The sequence below is a fragment of the Rhipicephalus microplus genome, unplaced genomic scaffold, assembly GCF_043290135.1.
Source record: "Rhipicephalus microplus isolate Deutch F79 unplaced genomic scaffold, USDA_Rmic scaffold_56, whole genome shotgun sequence".
NCBI classification, from domain to species: Eukaryota; Metazoa; Arthropoda; class Arachnida; order Ixodida; family Ixodidae; genus Rhipicephalus; species Rhipicephalus microplus.
Window position 1 is genome coordinate 439,467 of NW_027464629.1, and position 16,653 is coordinate 456,119.

Genomic DNA, 16,653 nt, shown 5'->3' on the forward strand with positions numbered 1-16,653 from the left:
TACGATGTCATCTAGGTAACACAAGCAAGTTTTCCATTTGTGGGCCCGCAATATGGTATCTATCATGCGCTCAAACGTCGCAGGCGCGTTGCAGAGCCCAAATGGCATGACTTCGAACTCATACAGGCCATCTGGCGTTACAAAGGCTGTTTTAGGGCGATCACATTCAGCCATTGGCACCTGCCAATACCCAGAACACAGATACAAGGATGTGAAGTACTCGGCGCCTTGTAAACAGTCAAGAGCATGGTCTATTCGTGGTAGCGGGTAGACGTCTTTCTTTGTAATCTTGTTTAAGCGGCGATAGTCCACGCAAAATCAAACAGTGCCATCTTTTTTCTTTACCAGAACCACGGGTGATGACCAAGCGCTTTGAGAAGGCTGTATGACTCCACGTTTAAGCAGGTCATCTACTTGCTCCGTAATGACGCGGCGCTCTTCGGCAGAAACGCGGTAAGGACGCTGTCGCAGAGGCGAAAGTGAGCCGGTGTCAATAGTATGAGTGACAGTCGTGGTGCGGCCCAAAGCAAGTTTCTGAAAGTCGAAAGAAGAGCGAAACTTGTTAAGGAGAGCAACAAGTTGGCTGCGATGCGAGGGGGAAGGTCTGCGTCAATAGCGTTGTCGAAGGCTAGTGAGCTTGATGGCTCAGACGCCTGAGTGATTGCGGCAATGTGACATGGCGTTTCGTCGGGAAGAATAATATCATCGATATGGTCGACAGGTTGTACATATCCTAACGTTTCGCCACGAAGCAAGCCATTGGGGTAGTTGCAGTGGTTGGTAACCAGCATTACGGTTAAACCAGACGCAATCGTAAGAACGGCTAATGGGAGCACGATGCCCTTGCGTTCAGTAAAAACAGGGGATGGCGTAAACACCACCGTGGCGTCAGGTTGCTCGACACATGAAAGGCTAATAGGGACTGAAGCTTCCGGAGGCAAGGTGATGTTATCGTCAGCGATGAGTTTGCAGAGCAGTGGTGCATGGTCGGGCGGTGGAAATTCACAACTTGGCACTAGGGACACTTCCGCACGGCAACAATCGATGATAGCTTCATGACCTGATAAGAAATCCCAACCCTGCATGAGGTCATGAGAGCAAGATGGTAGTACAAAAAACTGGACGATGTACAAAACGTCTTGGATGACGACGCGCGCCGTACACACAGCCGAGGGCTGAATGCGTTGCGCGCTAGACGTGGACCGCACGATTCCACAGAGAGATGTGGTCACTTTCTTCAGTTTGCGACAAAATTTTGCGTTCATCACAGAAACGGCGGCCCAAGTATCAATTAACGCTTGTGTGGCGAGTCCCTCAACATTGACATCAACAACATTTTGCGGCGAAAATGGAGGCCTTGATAATTGCGCAGAAGTTGCAGTTCTTGCCTCTGGAACTGCACTGATAAGTTTCCTTCCTCAGGAGGTGGTCTACGACGCATAGGAGATGGCGATCGGCAACGAGGAGATGGGAAACGAGAAGTTGAAGGGCGACGATCCGAGTCAGAGTGCCTCTGTTCGTATGCAGACGTGGTGGCCTGCTGCGACGCATAGGTAGGAGTTCTAAAGGAGGCGTGCGCAGGTGTGGGACGGCGGCGGCAGTAGCGTGCAATGTGGCCAGCGATGCCGCACGCGAAGCAGATAGGACGGTTGTCATGGGTGCGCCACTCAATAGATGGACGGAAAAAGCGAGGTGAGGGCCTGTAAACCGGAGGCGCTGCCGGAGGAGGTGGAGCCGATAAGGATACTGGATGCGGTGGGGGCCGCGCAACGACAGCTGCATAGCTGAGAAGTGAAGATGGTGCAGGTGGTGCGTAGCTGACAGCTGAGAGATTAGATGCTGCTGAAGTGCATGCGTAAGGGGCCTGCACTGTAGGTAGGACGTCGCAAATTTCAGTGCTATGGCCTGCTGCAGTGTCGACGGCAGACTTGCGGTGGGCGCGTCGCTATGCGGCAGCAGGGAGAGCTGTCGGGCGACTTCCTCCCTGATGAAGTCTTTGATCAGGTTGGACAGACTTTCTTGGCGAACGTTGGCATTTGCAAGTGCGACAGCCGAGATCGAATCTGGTGGTGAGACACTCTGCCGGGCGATGGAACGCTGACGGCGTAATTCATCGAAGCTCTGGCACAGGCTTACGAGGATTGCCACCGAGGTCGGGCTTTTCGCTAGCAACATCTCAAATGCGCCATCCTCAATGCCCTTAAAAATCTGCCGAATTTTCTCTTCTTCGGGCATAGATGGGTTAACACGCCTGCAGAGGTCGAGCACATCCTCAATGTAACTCGTAAACGTTTCGCCAGGCTGCTGGGCTCTGTGGCGCAGACGCTGGTCAGCGCGGAGCTTGCGGACCTCTGGTCGGCCGAACGCTTCTGTTACGAGGGTCTTAAAGGAGGACCAGTTGGCGATGGCGGTTTCGCGATTGGTAAACCAAAGCTTAGATACGTCTTCCAAGTAAAAGATAACGTAGGCGAGTTTAGAGTGGTCGTCCCATTTGTTGCTGGCACTTACGCGTTCGTACAAGGAGAGCCAGTCTTCGACGTCTTGCTCACCACTTCCGCTGAAGATTGGTGGGTCCCGCTGGCGAGTAGCGCCGGGGCAGGCAGATGGGGCAGCCGATGGTGCTGGCTTGGCTGGGACGGGCTGGTTGGCGACTGCGTCAGTCATGTTTCGCGGTAGTCTTTCAGGCAACTTGCGAGAGCGGAGCTCCAGGTCTGCTTGGGGATCTCAGCAGCCTCCACCAAATGTGATGACGTTTATTCGAGCCGAGAAGTCGCAACGAGGTCGCAACGGAAAGTGGGCGTACGGCAAGTCTGGCAAAGGCGGCACGAACTCTCGTGTAAGCAGAGCACGGGATTTCGTTGTCTTGCGAAGGCGCATACGCGTTGGTGCGTATGCTCCACTACACAATGATCGGCCTAGCAGCAGAACTTCCCAGCACGGTGAAAGTCAGTGCATACGCTGACGACATATCCATATGGGCATCCGGAACTACTCGTCCGCAACTGCGAACTCGACTACAGCGTGCAGTGACGATCACATGCAAATATCTACGACGTCATGGGCTCACTCTTTCAATCGACAAATGCGCAGTGCTTGCGTTCACGCGCAAGCATATGTCGCAATACCCAATATTTATTAATGGGACAGCGATACCAGCAGTAACGCACAACAAGTTTCTTGGCGTTGTCGTACACAGAGATCTATCATGGACAAGACATGTCGCAGTACTTAAATATAAATTGAATAGCTTTGCTCTCGTTCTTCGCCACGTAGCATGAGCAAGATGGGGCCCATCAGAATTATCGCTGCTTCAATTGTATATTGCTCTATTTGTGGGATTCAATCGATACAGCATGCCGGTGCTCTCTAATATGAGACCTAGTTGTGTGAAGACGCTAGAGAGTGTTCAATCTCAATGCTTACAAAGATGCTTGGTTCTACCGTGCTGTACTTCAACAAATGGGACAATCGCAGAGGCTCGGGCTTGTCGCTTCAGTGTATAAATGCTCTGCGAGCCATGTGGAATTCACCTCCGATTGCCGAGCCGACACAGACAGCACTCACTGTCAGTACTACCCGCCACTGACCCAGATTGCAGTTTATGAAGAGTAATATCGCGGCATGAGATTATACCATCAAGGTTTTCCCCGCCAAAGGCCCCTGTAGTGCCTCCATAGGTCCTGCCTAAACCACCTGTTTGTTTTACAATACCTGGAATTACGAAGAAGTCGCTCATTTCTTCTGTTGACCTCAGACGACTGACCCTATATCACATTTATACAACGTACAGTGATTATCTGCACGTGTACACCGACGGATACACCACGCTAAACACCTCCGCCGCAGTCTTTTTCATCCCAGACATGGACATCGCTCTACGATTCAAAGTGGACCATAAAACCACATCAGGTGCCGCAGAGCTTGTCGCTATCCGGGAGGCAATAAGATTTATTTCCGGAGAGCGACCTCGAGCCTGGACGTTTTTTTTTTGATGCCAAATCGGCTTTGCAAACCAATACTTGCATAATGAAGCAAGGTCCGTATTACAGCTTGGCCATAGAAGTCACAGAACTTATTCAGGTTACTTCAACAAATGGCCATCTTATCACTTTACAGTTGATTCCCGCTCATTGTGGCGTGATGGGAAACGAAGAGGCAGACGCTGAAGCTAAAAATGCCTTAAGCAGTGCCCCTGAAGTACGCATTGCGTTTTCACGAGCTGACATGAACGCCCTGCTTCGCTGCGTGATGCGCAGCTACACACTTCAGCACTGGACCAAACCAGAATGGCGACACCAGCGACTTCACAAATGGAACCCGGAATTGAGGTTCCGCATGCCCCCTAAATTGAAACGTCAACTCACAAGTATGATCCACCGCGTTCGTCTTTGTGTGGCGTACACAAGACGTTACGCACATATCATCGGTCGCACGGACACTGGTCCTGATTGTGAACACTATGTTGTGCCAGAAACGCTTGAGCACATGTTTTGTGTCTACCCAGCATACGCACGTGAACGACAAACACTTATTTATTCTAGTGAACTATATCGCAGTAGGTCATTAACTGATGAGACCGTGTTGGGCCCTTGGCCAGACACCAACAGTGCAACTGCATGCGGTCACAAGAGCAGTTATAACCTTTTGGAAACAACTGGACTATATGCGTGGCTATAAAATGTGCCTCAGCTAGAAAGAACACTACATACTCACCTCTCTATCTCACCATCATCATCCATTATTCTTTCTTTTCTCCTTTCCCTTCCCCCAGTGTAGAGTGGCAGGCTAGAGCAAGCTATCGCTCAGGCCGACCTCTTTGCCTTTCTGTAAATAAACTTATCTCTCTCTTTCTCTACATACACTGACTTGTAAATCTTAAGATGAATGGCTATAAACATTAATTATAATACACCCATTTTGATTATACAGAAAGTAACTTACGAGAGAAATCCACCAGCACTGTTATGTCTGAGTTCGGTGTTTCTCGAACCATCTCGGAAAAGCTTGATGCATAGTTTCTGCTGCTGTCGAATGACAAGCAGTTTTATATAAAAACACAAGAATAAAGCCCTTGACAAAGGGCTTTATTCCTGCTAAAGTCCTGCTAAAAAGGGCTGTGCATCATTATTTTTTACATGTCTGCAATAGTACTCTGCTTATTTACATAGCTTGGCTCATTCACAACACACTAACAAAGCATGTTAGGACACTTGGGCTGAAAGTCTGCGCAGCGCAATGAAATTCTAGACAACACACGGATAATACAAATTTAATCTACTAAGCTCCTTGGTGCAAACTGTGTTTATATTGACAAATATAGACCCCAACTTTTTCCCGAAAACGCTCCTCAAAAAGACTTCAAAGTTTGCACATCAATACAGTTCCCATACAGCTGTCTGTTAGTCTGCTTGAAAAAAATTCAGTTCACTGGTAGGCAAAGACTGTACACTAATTATGTGAGGCGATGCTCCAGTGCACTGCATATATGTCTTACTGCTGCCCTAAACTGCGATGCTGCTCAGCACATATGTGTAAAATCACAACTAATACTATGCTACGGCAAAGTAACCATGCGTCATTTGCATGAAACAAGGACCACAATAAAAGAACATATGAACAGTTACCTTCACACAGTTAAAAAATGTAAATACATTTCCATAGTGTTTTTGCAGCTGATGTGAGAATACTAATAATGGTTATAAACACATTGTTACTCACCTAAAAACTATTTTAGGATGCCAGCTTCAATATTAGAGTATACCAGTATCTCTGTAGGGCTAAACATTTATACAGGCACCTAGAAAAGGATAAGTAAATGCATGCTATAGCTAAATATAAATTAAAATAAACACTTTTATGCCTAGTATGAGTGAAGTTGCGTAGATGATGAGTCACTTGCATAGTGCACAATTACATTATGAACAAACCTATCCGAGCAAAGTATACATTAAAAGTTACACTTACACAGTATAAACCGAGAAGTAGACTGTTAAAGGACGGACAGGCAGTGGGATAACAATGCACAAGCACTAAAATCTACTGTTACATATACTACAAGTAGAGATGATTCTCTTTTTTACAAAACAAATAATCTACGTCGATTCACTTAACAGAGCTTATACGCACATGAAATCATTGGTGCTATACAAATGAGTGTATACTCTAGGATTATATCGACTAACTAGAAAATTACCGCATCCACGGCTTTACTTATTGTACTAAAAATAATGCAAACACCGCTATCAATGCCGACCATGAATGCTGTGATTTATGGCAGTTAAATGAAGAGACACGCAGAAACTTTGATCAACATGCATGTTACAAAATTCAGCTCAAAATTATTTGCCCCTAACACTGCAGCAGCCTTTAAGTTAGTTTCAGAAGTTCGGTATCTTTAATGCAAAATTTAAATATTATAAATTAAAGCAAAGGAACTGCTGAATAACTCACTGCTAAGAAGTTAAACTGCAGCTGCACGGAATGTTACTACGTATGCAATTCAAACTGCTCCTGACATCACATTGTGCTCTTTCTGCTGTCGTAAACTTTGAGCAGGTGAACAGTCACTGGCAGTCCTTTTCTTCTTTGTCTTCTGTGCTTTGTTCTTGATACACTGTACATAACCGTGGAGCTGCGCATTCCTTGTTACTGCTAGAACTTAAAGAAATATAGGTCATTGTTACATATTTACAGATGTTGTATTTTCAGAAGCCGATGACTAGCCTCTACACGCACACAAACAATGAAAACCGAAAATATATTTATTAGGATACAAAAGCAAAACTACAATGTTATAAATGAGACATAAAATTTCTGCCAAGCATAATAAGGCAATAAAATTTATTCGATGTCGACTTTACACTATAGGTGCGAAAAGCAGGCCACAAATGAGTTCACTAAGAAACACAAGTTCTACTGCATTACAACACAACAGCTAATGTTAATATCTTTAAGGCTGTATAACATAGCCAGCTCACCACACCACGTATAGGAGCAAATGGGCAGTCTAGAAGACAGAAAGCACTTGTAAATTATGAGTGTGCTCGCTGCTGACGTCTATTATTCCAAACGAGAAAACCTTTCACAAATGCACTTCATCAGAGAAACGCACCAAACACAACGGGCTTCTACAGGTGCCACCAACACTCACTATTATTTTTGATATCTGTGTCTTGCCGGATGAATATGCTGTGTCCTGCACAGAACACCAAAGGAGCGCTCCATGACTTGGCTTGCATGTGTGCTGGCTGCATAACACTGCTGCTGAAGTAGCCTAGCCACAGACAGAGAGATGAGGAGCCATGGCTATGAAACACACTTAACGTCACCTTTAGAGATCAACAATGCATACTCAGGTCAGGTGCAATTTGTAGAAAAAGTTATATTGCTATGCAGTCGTGGTGAACGCGTTTGGCTGAAACACAACATGCCACAGCACTAAGAGAGAAAAAGCTACATCAAGTAAAAGATGCAGTTATGGGACCTATGTCTTCTGAGGCTTGGTTAATAGGTCTTTCTCCTTGCAAGTTGTGACGGTCAGGTGAATTTCACCCACTTGCTATTTCCTTCCAGAGCACTTGATCCACAGAGTGAGTCACAAGCTCGAGAGCTCAATAAAGAATTAAAGTATTTGTGATTGTTCGAAAGCACAAACTTTTGAGCCTCAAATGATTGGAGTTTCATTCATAAGCTGCAGGCTTTCAACTTTTTGCATTCTCGATGATTTCGCAATTTAGTTCTATTAACGTTCAGTAAGCATTACGTGTGAGAATAATACAGGTATCCACTGCAAGCTACCATGCTTGGGTTTTCAGTTTGTGCACAGTAAGTGGCGTTCACCTAATCATATGTATTGAAGAAAAACTAACCTTGCAGTCAGCTGTTAGGCAGTTTTGTGCCCTCCAAGCTCCCAAGAAGATCGCAGTCCTTCTAGATGAGGCTGCCATGCATGCTTCCAAGCCACATCCAAGTCCACTGAATGATCATGACATTAATGACATCCTGACATTAATGACAAGAAATCATTACATTAGTGATATATACTTTATGACTTTCATCTTATGACTAGTTGAATATGTTCTTCATAAAGTCATGTTATGCCATACCAAGTTTGGTATAGATACCATTATCGAAACCACCAAGAGAGCTAAAAGTAGTAGGCAGCTAGATAGATACGCTCAAAGTCACCGAAGCTCGCTAAGAAATGCTTCGAACTTAAAACAAACATACTAGCGGGAATTAATTGACACATGCATGTGGGAGGTAATGGCCAGATACTGCACCAGGGTGGTCAATCCGTCTCTGGTGAGGGAGTTACCGGCGGTGGTCACCGGTGAGGTGGCACTCCAGGCCTCTTAATGCAGTTCCATCGTCACGAAGATTTTGTTTATCCGGTTGGGAACTACGCTGCACCCGGATTCGTACTACAGACCCCTTGCATGCGAGGCGGATGCCCTAACCACTACGCCATCGCCGCTTCCTGAATGTAGCACAGAATGTAGCATCTCGCAGCTTCGGTTCATCACATCACAGCGCTAGGACAATGGTTATCACAAAAAGGAGAATTGACGAGTTAACAAACAAAAGCGCCAAGCTCCGCCATCGCAACTTCGCAAGGCAAAACAGTTATCAAAGCCGTCTTTCAATTTTTGATGACACGAACACAGCTTCTTCACAAGTCTTGGACACGTCAACGATGCACCACTTTTCACAACGATCATCTTTTCACTCCCTAGCACTAGATTGCTCACAAGAAAATAAAAGCGTACTGGCTAACCTGAGGCGAAGCAAGAACTGAACACAGCGCGTAGTTCATACGTTTCCGTACGTACTTGGGGTCACTCAAGTAACGTGCCAAAACGCTGTCAATCCGAAATGTCGCACAGCACCCAACTGAGACACTGCAAAGTCCAGCGGACGAGCTGTTACCGGCACACAAACACACATTGCAGGCTTCTCGTGTGCAAGTTGCCTTCAATACACCGGCGCCGATCCCCGCTTGATAAACACACCGACGTGCAGGCTCCACTGCGCTTCACCGTACACCATTGCACTGCCGCAGCTTTCCACACTGCTTTCACGCACCGAAAGAGCTGCCGTAATCACAAGTCATCCAGCCGAATGCTGAAGTAACTCACGCGAGAAGCGTCTGCTAAAGTTCGCACTGACCGATATGCTGTTTATGATTCCATGTTGTTTTCGACAAGTGCGCAGCACGTAAGGGAGCTCTTAGAAAGTACTTTCGCATTTTTCTCGGTGCCACAAAATTTGCTCCTATGTGCGAGGGGGGTGATATGACGAACACGACAGGCGTGCCAGACGAAAGAAGTGTTTTGGCAACGTCACGGAGTGAGCTGATGTAGAGGGTATTGCTTCACAACCAATCACAAGCTGTGCCTGTCGGCCAAGCCGTCGTCTGCTCGCGTTTGTCGTCTGCTTCGATCAGAGCATGGGACGGGGAATTCGCCTTCGCAACGCATTTATTCCCAGGTCAAGCGGTCGCTGCGTCGCACAAAATGCATTTCAGTGGCTCGCTCTATATTTGACTGATGCTCTTGTGCCAAGTTAAACGGCTGGTAATTGCCGCATGGACTAATCCAGCCAAGGTTTGCTCCAGAACCGTGAGGGTCTGCTCATTTCCGGTATCATGTAAAGTTACTAGGGTCATTTTATCTCGACTGCTTGCCATATTATCATGGTCCATATCAGTTTCTGAGCAACCAAGGTGAAAATGCTTTATTTGTTTGTAGTTCCATACGTAACCAAGCACACTCCTCATACGCTTCGGTTTACAACGTACGTGCCGTTCCAGATTGTTCCAAAGTGTATTGACAGCTGTATTTAAAAGATCGCACCTGTTGGACAGTAAGAGCCAATAGAAGTACACCAGAGCACAAGCTTTATGAGCCACTCACTAAAAGTTCCTCTCATTTTTATTTTCAATAGCGTGCAAAGAATATGCTCTCATTAACCTCTTTGGTGGTAATTTCCATGAATGAGGCAAGAATCTCGAGTCGTACTTTTAATTGAATGAGATTGGGCGCAACACAACAACTTAACAAATAAGGTTGATCCTATGCCGTGCCGCGTTCGAATGCACTGACCATTCACGTAGCACATCGGTTTTCATCCAACCACAAATCTTTACATGCATAATTTCACGACATTGACGCCCAATAGGATTCTTCGATAACTGCAACTTCGAACTTATTGGACGACGGTGGTTGTCAATACCATCCACTGCGTACAAGAAAAACAAAACACAAAACCAAAAGTGCGGAAAAAAATAAAAACGCACCAGCAGTCATCAGGCAACCCTTCATGGGCGTGAATTGACTCAAAACTAGCCAGGGCACCATAGTATACCGCCGCGGCGGCAGGTTCTAAGTAACCACATTGTTCCTAAGAGTGGTCCAAACCACTCTTATAATTTTCTCTTATCCATGCTGTTTTTACGCAAAGCTTTGCTTCGTGAATCCACTTACGAGCACTTTTCGGTGACGTAAACAAATATAGCAACTGCATCACCATCGCTGACATGTTCCCGGGCAGTCACAGCGCCCTTTATGGCAGCGGCCGATGTGACAACTATGGCCTCTTACGACATTTTTTTTCGTTTCGTGAATTGATTTACGCAACAAAATTTCACTTCCGCGAAAATGTTTTCGTAAGTGAGTTTTGTGAATCCGGGCTCAGATGAGTACCGGAATTCCGCCGGAGACAACGTCCGAGAAACGATAGCAACAGTGAGGGGCTGGTCTCCCTTCACTTGTCAAAGCACTGTGCCGATTCTCACCACAGGACCAAAGGAAAGTTATACCCCTCTCACACGGCGACCACCAAACTCCGTTGAACACCGTCAACGTAAATCTCCCCTAGGGAGTTCGAGGGAGAAGGAGTTGTGGCAGTGTCACACGGCAATGACAAGGTTGTAACAGTTGCCGCGAGGGGGCTCAGCTGGCGCTGTTTGATTTTCAGATAAGTATTCTAATTTGATCCCTATTGATTTTTTTGTGAATCCTCGTTATGCGGTTTTCACAAAAACACTATTAAGTAGGTATGCGACTAACAAATCATTAAAAATAATTTCAAATAAAAACGCATTTGCTAAATGTAGCAATGCTGCTAGTGACGCTGGCCACATTGTGCTTTTAGTTAATTTGTTGCCTGTGTACATGCCCGGTACGAAAGTTCTTATGCTTCCTTGCCTCGTGTGCGCACATTTTGTGTTGTTCCGCCATGAGTGACACAGCGGACGACGTGAGAAAGTGGTTCCATATTGCGCTGGTAATGACGTTGATCGGCTGGCGCCGGCCGGCCCGACTCGCGAGGCACGGTGTGTAGGGCATCGGTGTTGAGAGTAAGTGAACTCTGGTCGGCTTAAATATTGTAAACAAACACGCGTTGTGAATGAGTACTACAACGAAAGAACGGTTAATATTGCTAAAATGTATTATTCTTTCACTGCGGCCACTTAGTGCCCGAAATTTTTCTCTGACCTCTAGACTGCTGAGGACGAGAGTACCTCGTTTCGCTGCAAAGGGAGATCGTTGAACGTCCTTTGCGAAATGCTCCGTTCACCTTCGTTTGCGTAAGGGTGGCTGTGTGACACCGACCGCATCTTCGTTGTCGTAAAGACGAGGGAGCTGAATGGTCTTCACGAGTGCCCGTGTGACAGGGGTATTACTATCGTAAAGTTTACGATACGGTCGGTCAACAAGTAATTTTTTAACGTGGGTGAAACTAGCCTTAGCCACTACCTACCATTCAAATTCTGATCTTAGAGCTTGGGGTGCATAGGTTCCACATCATCACATCACGGTACAAACTTAGCATAGGACCTGTTAATTATTAATTCAGAAGAGCGGCGAAGAAAAAGAAAACTAGAGCATGCCCGGATAGCGCCCGCGCATTCCATTTTGTTTTTAGTTTTTTCACCTAGCGTCGAATGAAGAATACGTTCTCTAATACGGCTCCACTTCCTGTTTTTCAACGTCATGGGGCCGTGACCAGGATTCAAACAAGCGATTGAAGATCCTTAACGAAGAGGCGAGCTTTCTGATCAGGACGGTTGATCGACGTGGTGACGCTGGGTGACGAGAGAACGCTCCACGTCATCAACAGACCTCAAGTCCCGACGTCAAGACATGGAAAGGCTACGACAAAAACGCACGACGGTTCGAGTGGTGGCCACCAGGATCATCAACGATATGATGACTGTAATGCATACGGAACCAATGCCGACCGGTGAACTAAGCGATCTTCTTAACCTATTGAACATAAAGCAGGCTCTGTTAACAAACCTTGACAGCCAGATAGAAGAGTATGTGGCTGAGGAGAACCTTAAGAATGAGATTCAAAGCGCTGGGTAATACCAAGATTTTATCGTCCTCGCAAAGTCCCACGCCGAACGTATTTTATCTGCACCTCAAGTCGTGCCTGGGCACGCATCTCATCACGACTCTCCTCCAGCCCGTGCACAGATTAAGCTTCCTAAGTTTGTTATATCGAAGTTTCTTGGTGACCCCATTAAATAGCCTGATTTTTGGTATCGATTCGAATCAACTATTCACCAAAATTGGCCCCTAGCTGCTGTAGACAAGCTGAAACATTTCCGAAGCTACCTGTCGGGTAAAGCGGAAGGGGTCATTAGCGGATTGGCTACACGAACGAAAATTGTAGCTCAGCTGTAGATCTTCTACAAGAAAGATTTGGCCATAAATCACTGTTTGTGAACTATCACATGCGCCGACTTCTCAACTTGCGTAAAGTATGCTCATGCGAAGATTTTGAAGGGCTGCAAAGGCTCTATAAAGAGGTGCAAGCTCGCGTAAGATCACTTCGTAACCTGGGTGTCGAAGAGAGAGAGAGTATGGAGTGTTGCTCAAAACGGCAATAGTACAGGATATCTTGCAAGAATTGGTACTTCGTTATACTCAGCGCACCTTGTCTTCGAGAAATACAAGTGGTACTACAAGCCCACCAGATGAATTATCTATTCTTCTTGAGTTCTTGAGCCTGAAAGTGAGAAGCCAGGAGCAGGCGTTGATGATGACGGTTGATCATCGAGAAAAAGCCCTATGCAGCAAACCGAAATTTAAAGGTGATAACCGAGGTATTGCGTCTATGTTAACCGTCAAACTCTCTCCAGAGAGTTGTATGTTCTACGATGATAAAGGTCACACGGTGGATGACTGCCCAGCTGAGCTAACGGTAGACGAGAAAAAAGAGAAACTGCGCAATTGGGATGTTGCGTCCGATGTGCTAGACCTTTTCACCAAGCGAAGAAATGCAGAAGCTGGAAGAGGTTGAGTTGCACAAATTGTAAAGGAAGGCACATCAAATCTATATGTGACGCAAATTAGAAACAGAAAAAAAACAAAACGCAGACAACTGTTTCCAGTTCTTCTGTGGACGCTTCAAAGAGCTTCTACAGACCGCGCAAGTCTGGGCTCAAGGCACTGGAAGAAAACACCTAGTAAGAATATTATTTGATGGCGGTAGTCAACGCAGCTTCATCACAGTAGAGCTGTCTAGGAAGCTGAAACCCAACCTGTTAGCCGAAGAACAGCTGCTATCTCTGGATTTAGAAATATTCCCGCACCTCGAAAATCTTATCGGAGAGTACGAGTGACGGTGCATAGCCAGTATGACTCAAACTCGATTGAAATCGAAGCTATGGAAGTCTCACATGTATGCAGTGATCTGTCAGTACTAACAGAGACAAGTGTGCTTGAAAGAATAAAGAACCGAAACTTACGTTTGGTTGATGTCGCTGTTCTCCAGGACTCACCCGAGCTTGAAAAATTCGTGCTAATAGGAGCTGACTATTACTGGCAACTTGTAAACGGCAAAATTTGACTTCAAGACTCCTTAACCACCGTTAAAACCATCCTGGAATGGACACTAGATGGTGATACCAGAAGTTTGCCAAAGCATGAAATGCCAGGCACTGTAAGAACATTCAACGTGTGTCTAATGGAAGCCAACGTCTCCGAGCAACTGAGAGCATTCTGGGAAGTGGAGCATCTAGGACTGGCCCACGAAGAGCTACATTCGAAAGCTTATGAATACATTCTGAAGAACTTCGTGAGATCAACTGTTAAAACGAATGGACGCTATGAGGGTGAAGTACCTTGGCGCAACAATTATTCCGAGCTTAAAGACAACCGAGATGTCGCTTTGAAGGGGTTTGAGTCTCTACAGAGAAAGCTACTTCGGGAACCAGAGTTTCACAACGAATATGACACTATGATAAGGAGCTACTACAACAATGGCTTTGCTGAGAAGGTTCTAACGAGCAGTACAAGCGAGCATGTCACCTACTGCATGACACACAGAGCGGTAGTAAGACGTAACGGAATTACAACAAAGGTACGCATGGTATTTGACGCCTCGTCTCACGCTCCAGGCTCTCCTTCTCTCAACGTCGTCTTGTGTACTAGGCCGAACTTGAACTGTAAAATTCTTGACCTGCTGCTGAAGTTTCGCAACTTCAAGATTGAAATTTCCGGCGACATAAAAAGCATTTTTTCAAGAGTCACTGGCCGAACAAGACCGAGATGCATTTCGTTACTTTTGATTTGAGAAAGGGTCTTCTAACCTTGAAAAAGTACGCATGACAAGGAAACCTTTCGGTGCCTGCAGCAGCCCTTTTCTTCTTGCGGCAACTCTGCGACACCACTTTCGAAAAGTGGAATGCAAATACCCTACGACTGTCAAACTACTGAAAGACCATTTCTACGTTGATGATTTGGTCATCGGAGCACAGAGCGTAGAGGAAGCACAAAGCGACTGCTTCAATATTGTGGCGGGGATGAATTTAACAAAGTGGACGACAAATAATGGACAGTTACGGAACTATTACAACCACCAAGACTTGAAGATACAGTTCGATGTAGAAAACGAGAAGAAGACACTGGAACTTGTCTGCGATACCGACAAAGATATTTTAAAGCCCTCGCTGATCAAGATGCTTGAATCATTAAGTGAGTCAAAGATTACGAAGCGACAGGTTTTAAGTTTTGCCTCACTTATGTACGATCCTTTCGGATTGCTCGCGCCATTCGTTCTGGTGGTAAAGTTAATACTTCAAGACAGTGGCTACAGAAATACACCAGGGATGCGCCCCTACCAGAGTCCATTCTAAAAGAGTGGACAGCATGGACGAAAGGCCTCCCAATAGTGAGTCAGTTGGAAGTTCAGAGACATTAGGCCAATTTCTTCCGGAGAACAAATTTCGTGTTTCTATAATGCCTTTAGCGATGCAAGCCCAGTTGCGTACGGCGTCGTGCTCTACTTTCGAAGAGGTTTCAATGGAGCCATGAAAGTTCTATTTGTAAAAGCCAAATTGTCAGTAGCACCACTACAAAAGATGACTGTACCATGAAAAGAGCTCATGGGAGCACCCGTGGCAGCTGGATTTAATACAACAGTGAGACGTATCCTAATCTTATCATACTTCGAAACTGGTATGTGGACAGACTCTATGATCGTGTATAATTGGCTACGAAGTTCAACAACACATTGATAACAGTTCGTAGCAAACCGAGTGCTTGAGATACTCTCCTTAATAGAAGAGAATATGTGGAGACATTGCCCAAGTTATCAAAACCCTGCTGATATTTTGTCTAGAGGAGCAACCACCGAGCATTTCCTACAAAGCTTGTTTTGGTGGAAAGGACCAAACTTTCTCCACACTGAGACGACATTCAACTAGCTCTTCTACAGCGAGGACACAATCGACATAGAAAAAAACTATGTGTTTAAGTGTCACAGGTCCCGTTAATTGGGGAGGCAATCGCCGGGCTAATTCCAAGGGCCAAAGTATCGGCCCCCCGAACCGCACCATGAAAGCGTGGACAAGTTAGAAGTGGTCCTTTTTGGCGCGCCAGCGGACGCCGGCTGTGGCCCAGAGAACAAGTCAGAGCCGCTGAGTTGATAAACAAATCAAATTATATTCTCAATAATGGCAGATCGAAAAACAATACACAAGTATGCACACTCCACAATAGTTGAGTACAATATGTCGCCAATCAATCAACGTACTACACAGTACAAACAGCCACACTCGAAACAACGGACACAGACAACAATACACACTACAATGCACTGGCATGCATTGAACAACCAAGACACTTAAAGACTAAAGAGATAGAAAACCTATTCAGTCCAAAGTCCTTGGAACAAACGTCTGAATGATACTCTTCCCAGAATCACTCACTCAAAGTCCAGCGTTGCTGTCGTTCCGCTGCCCCCTAAGTTTCTCTTTCAGGAAACCTCGCCGAAGTTTCTCTTCCAGGAAACCTCGCGTCTTCAAACGGCCACTCTCCAAGCTTCAAACTTCTTCGCCGGAAACACGTCGGCTTCACACACGCAGCTGTTGCCACGTGTCTTCGCTCGATAGCGGTGAACACACACACTCTTGCCTGTAGCTCGAGTCGTAACCCCTCAGGTGAAAATCATCTTCTTTTCCTGCTTTGTCTCTACAGACAAAACCTTCGCCGACTCCACGGCGGAATCCCTACGCGCTCTGGCGCTAACTTCCGTCTTTTCCTGATCTCTCGTCTCGGCTGCTCGATTAAATACCTTCCACGCGAGATTCCAGAATGTTCTCATCATTTCGTCGGCGCGATACGCAGCGAAGGCTGGGGA